General features: G+C 47.6%; 1 long non-coding RNA gene across 1 annotated transcript; it reads right to left on the reverse strand.

Annotated features, from left to right (window-relative positions):
* Positions 1-228: 228 nt before the first annotated feature.
* LOC134415200 (uncharacterized) lies at positions 229-4,813 on the reverse strand. The gene is made up of 3 exons (XR_010026962.1): positions 4,723-4,813; positions 4,094-4,190; positions 229-430 (listed from the first exon to the last, which is right to left on the reverse strand). It is a non-coding gene; the product is annotated as an uncharacterized LOC134415200 (long non-coding RNA).
* Positions 4,814-5,496: the final 683 nt, after the last annotated feature.

Here is a 5,496-nt window from a genome sequence, read left to right on the forward strand (position 1 = left end):
AAGAAAATGCCTGGGACCAAGGCAAGCATCCAAACCCAAGCTGACACAGCTCATTTAGGCTTGGCAAGGAGTAGCTCTTCTGGATTCAAAGCCAGTGAAATTATGGCACTGGCAAAAGAACACTTTGCTGCCTGTATTTCTTTAGAAAAGCTTTGTTTGTTGTGCTACGAGTCTTGGGAAAAGGGCCTTTGAGAGAAGAAGGGCAGAACTAGAAGAATTTGACTCTGATCTTGAGAAGAGAGAGAAAGCAGGCCACATTCTATTTGGGTGGGTTTGTTTGGGTTTTTTCTTAAAACACCAAAGACAGAGGAAAAAACGGACATTATTTTACAGCAGGGATGTGCAGACATGGACTCCCAAACATGTCCATGGGGTGTCCTTTCAGCTCTTTACTTCTGGGGCCAGCCTGGCGTGGTCTACCTTGAACTTGCTGAAACAGAGAGCAGAGACAATAAAAACATTGCAATTGCACTTCATGCAAGGTCCACACAGATAACACAGGGACACTGACTTCAGTAGGGATTTAGGTACCCTGTGTAACTTTGAGAAACTGGACTTGAGAGTCTCCTCAGATGCTGAGTCCCTCCTCCAGGCATGGTGTCTGACTTTAGGCTCTTGATTACTGGTTCTGTGTATGTGTGTGTGTGATACATTAAGTCATCAGACAAACAAAAACTAAACATTCCACAGGATGTCAACCACAGAAGCATCTTCTCTAAATGTATGTAAACTAAACCAATTTCATTATCAAAATGCTGGCAAACCCTCTGTCTTGCTTGAAGCTCTTAGAGTCCTTTGTTTCCAAATGCACTAGTGGTGAGCAAACACATCAGGCTGCAGGAGCAAGCCTGATCTCCAAAATGGCAACAAATCATGTCCAAATGACTACTCCAAAACACACAGATAAATAAAGACAGAAATTTCAGTTCTGGGCTGGGAAAGATGGAGGAGGGAAGTGGCCCTGCCGGGCAAAGCAGACAGACTGGCCACACAGAAATTGGTAAGTGTAGGAGACTCCCAGTTCCTGAAGTAGGACTCACATATCATGACCAGGGTGAGATGGTAAAGCACCCCTGAAGTCATCCTTGTCACCTCAGTCTCCTCCAGAAAGGAGATGTGGCATCCTGCATGTGTCCCTAGTCTGCATGATGTGGAGGCTGGGACTCGTGGCAGAGCTTCCTACATAGCCCCAGGTAGTCCCACACCAGCCACAGCAGTGCTCAAATTAGGACTGGGAGAGCTACTGGGATGATGTGCGGTCAAAACCTGAAGGAACTGAATTAATGGAAAGTGCAGAACTGATTTCTGTTTGACAGGATTTGAAATGTTTCTTTTTTTGCCTGCTTATTTTTATATCCTCCTTAAGACTTATTAAATTGGCTTAAAAATAACAGCTAATCATTAAATATCCAGATTTCCAGGTTAAAAAAATAATTCATTATTTTCAGAAAGTGAAAATAGACATGATTTAGATATTAACCTGTATAACACCACTTGCTAGGAACATTGTTCATAGCATGGCAAACACAAACACTGGATTAATTTAAAGTAGAAAAATTTTCCTGCTAAGTTTCATAAAAACAAAAAAGGAAAAAAAAAAGAAAAACATTGGTCAAACTTTTTAATATTGCATCATATGAGCATCTGGAATCACAAATGTAATCTCAAAACTGAAAGCAAGACAGGAGGGGAAAACCAAAGCAAACAAGCCCTTCCTACCAATCCAAATGCTGTAAATTATGAAAAACTCCTTGCTGTGTTTGGATGCAACCCTGGATGGTTTAACAGCGTTTTGAGTTACCAACTCACCCTTCACAGAAACCCGTCATGCAAGCACTGCTGTTTGATAGACTAGTGCGGGTAACCCCGAGGTTTGGGGGCTGCGATTTCGCAGAAATGCTCTTTTTTGGCAGCCTACGTGCCCGGCCGAGGCAGGGGGGGCACCTTCCTCCCTTTGAGAGCAGCCCTGCGGCTGTTCCCGGCAGGTCGCGGTGCGGATCCCGGGCGGTCGCGCCCTCGTGTCCGGGCGGACGGTGCCGCTGCGCGGTGCGGGGCCGGCACTGCAGCGCTGCGGGCTCCTGGGGCTGCCCCGGCACTGCAGCACTGCAGCACTGCCGGCTCCTGGGGCTGCCCCGGCACTGCAGCCCTGCAGGCTCCTGGGGCTGCCCCAGCACTGCAGCACTGCCGGCTCCTGGGGCTGCCCCGGCACTGCAGCACTGCCGGCTCCTGGGGCTGCCCCGGCACTGCAGCACTGCCGGCTCCTGGGGCTGCCCCGGCACTGCAGCACTGCAGGCACTGCGGGCTCCTGGGGCTGCCCTGGCACTGCAGCACTGCAGGCACTGCAGGCTCCTCGGGGCTGCCGCCGGCCCGCAGCCTGCTGGCTCCACACAAAGGGAACGGGAAAGGAAGGCTCGGGGACAATGACAGGTGCTAGCTAGGGCCGGGGGTTCCAGCGCAGCCGGGCTCCAAGGATGCTTCTGTCCTCAGCCGCTGGAGCTGCCAAGAGCTGGCCGGCCGGGAGTGGGCTGCGTTTCTCAGAACACGGGCTCAGCGTGATGGGGCTTAAGCTCAGCCTAAAAGGGTTTGTTGCAGGAACCAAGGAGTCAACAAAAAAATATTCTCCTGAGCAGTGAAGACCCCATGTTACAGAGAATACAGATCAGCTAAGAACCAAGTGAAATGAAGGGAAAATTCCCCCCCTTTTGTTTTCTTTTTTTGGGGGGGGCCTCTTTTTGGTTTTCTTTCTTTGTTTGAGGTTCTTTTGTTTTTCGGTTTGTTGGGTTTTTTGTTTTGTTGTTTTTTTTTTTTCTCATTTGTCCAGATCACACAAGGATTCAGGATGAGGATGTTTATATGTTTTCTATGTCAGGGACTTGCAGACCCTTGTGTTGTGCTGCAGCTGCTATTTACAGTGGATACTTGAGGAGGTATTTCAGTAAGAGACCGAGAGGAGTCAGAAACAGGAAAATTAAGTTCAAGGCCCTGTTCCCAGCCTGCCAGGAGGATTGTGACAGATAGCCCCTCTCCAGCTCCCTACCTGTCTCTGTTTTGCCCCTCTGCTGTTCCTGACACAGTGAAACAGTGCCTAGCACAGGGGGACATCCATCCAGGAGCTGCCATCACGCAGATGACATCAGGAATAACGCTAACAGATGGCAGGTCTGAGGAGGAGCCGCTGCCACCAATGCGGGCTGGCAGGCAAACATTCCTGCTCGGGCAGCTGGAACAACGGCAGCGCAAATGAAACATGAACAATTTCCTCCCCGCCAGCAAAGAAAGTAGCTCCAGGGAGAACCCAGGGAGAATAATTGTCAGCCTCCTCTAGGTATCATGGGAACACAGGCCATTCAGCAATCCCCTAGTAAACAGCTGCATCTTATTTTTAATACAGAATAAAACCCCAAGAATCTAAGAGCTGGTACTGCACAATTGCTGAATTAGCTGCACCAGTGCCTCCCTCCTTCTGACCTTTCACTGAAAATCATTGAAGTGAGGCCTGCAGGAGTTCTGCTGTATCCAAAATGGGCTCCTAACAGAGGGTGAATCTCCTGTCACAGAACAATGCAGATAGGACAAATACTTAACATTCTTTTTGCTCCTGTCTTTGAAGAAGATGCTGATCATTAGACCAGTGAAATTCCTCCTCCTCTTGGGACTCAGCCAGGTCTCTCTGTTTTCAGATGCCTTTTTCCTATTTTTCTTTTTATTTTTTATTTTGCTTTAGTCATGGTTAAAATATGCTGCAGCCTTACAGCATGTACTGCAAGCTGGCTGGTGTGCCCCCAGCAACTTTCAGTAGCAGCAAGCAGAGACAGGGTTGATGCTGGCATTCACAATGAGCATGGCTTATCTTCCCTGATATTCAAAGAGTTACAACAATGCAGAAATCCTGTAAGCCTCAATAAAGTCAAAATCCTGTAAATACTTGCTGGTAATTCACAATAATATGCTAATAACTGGTGCTATTTGGCTCAATGGGACTACTCCTCACCGAGGGAACTGTGTCAGACTACCAGAATATCTGCATTCAGGCTGTCCAGCATCAGTTAGTTATGGATACAAAGGGAAGAATAAAAGAATAAGGTAGACATACCTCCCTGATGTGTCTTCCCAGTTTCCAGTAACTTCCTATGCCACTCGCACAGTACTTGACTTTTGGATTCCTATTATGGAGAATGTTCTTCCATCTCCTGTGAAATTCAGCACATATATTTGTTGTCATCCCAGCAGGTACCAAGATTCCTTCCAAACAGGGGTCTAAACTATGATCATTTTATGCCATGGGTTCTACTTCACTTATATTTGCAGATTAGCCTGTTTAAGAGACTTCTCTGAAATGAAGGACTTGTGTAAGGATAATGCAGTATATATATGACTGCCATCTTTTCCTGTTTGCAGGAACCCACTCAGCAACATACCACCGGCTCTGGTATAAGAAAACTGATGAATACAAAACTGCTATGAACACACATTGTCATGAGCACAGCTGCTGTTTAAAAAAGTAAAATGGCAAGTTATTTCTCTATCCAGGGCTTGGAGAGCAATCACTCTTCATACCCTACAGCCTGGCACAGGCACAGACCAAGAAAAGATAACAAGAGGCCTGTTCAGTCTTTATCACAATTTTTCTTTTGCTTTCTTTTCCTTGGTTCTCACTCCCCCTTGCCTTCACTGGTAAAATCCTGCTGTCATTTCCTCAGACATGGATGCATCAGAAATAACCTGGGTAGGAAGCATGTTTTCCTCTGCTACATTACTGGCACCCAGGAGCCCACTCCAAAAATAATTCTCCAGCCAGTATCTCTCATCCAGCCTCAGGAGTGGAAAAAGCCTGACAGACATGAATCACAGGTGATGCCTCTAAACCTTTTTTTTATCCTCCTTTCAATCTGAGTCAAGGGGGGGAGTAAAAAACCTCAGCACATTCCTGCAGTGGCAAATAATAACTAGATAACTAGAAAGCCTCTGGCATTTCTCAAAGAAAGACCTGAATATATTTTGCCAGGACGGTTGGTTGAACACCACTGCAGCTCCATAACCCTTCATTTCTGTACACAAAGCCTCAAAACCGTTAGGGTCTTAGGAGAGAGCAAAGAGGTGGGAAATGGGGGGGGGTCTGGCTTATGATGTGAGCAGCAGCCAGGCTGCCCAGGACTTTGGCACATCTCCTCCCCGTGATGGGGAGGATTTGGTTTCCATAGCAGCAACGGCGTGACTTCCCCCACTCTTCCTCTGCGGGACTTGTATTCCACAAATACATGGGAGTGATATTTCCCCCCAAGGCTTTCATTTTCCTGCTGCACGGTTTTGTTGTGCTCCAGCAGGTCTCCCTTTTTCTGCCTTTTTCTGACACTGGTTTGGGGAGCGAGGGGGGGCCATGGGGATGCCGTGCAAGCATCACTGTCGCTCCCCTCTCCCTCTTAACGCCACTCCACAAAAGATGCAGTGTTCCCTGTCCCCAAGTGACTCATCTTCGCTGAGGTCCCCCTTTTCCTT

The sequence above is a fragment of the Melospiza melodia genome, chromosome 2 (genome assembly GCF_035770615.1).
Source record: "Melospiza melodia melodia isolate bMelMel2 chromosome 2, bMelMel2.pri, whole genome shotgun sequence".
In the NCBI taxonomy this organism is placed as follows: Eukaryota; Metazoa; Chordata; class Aves; order Passeriformes; family Passerellidae; genus Melospiza; species Melospiza melodia.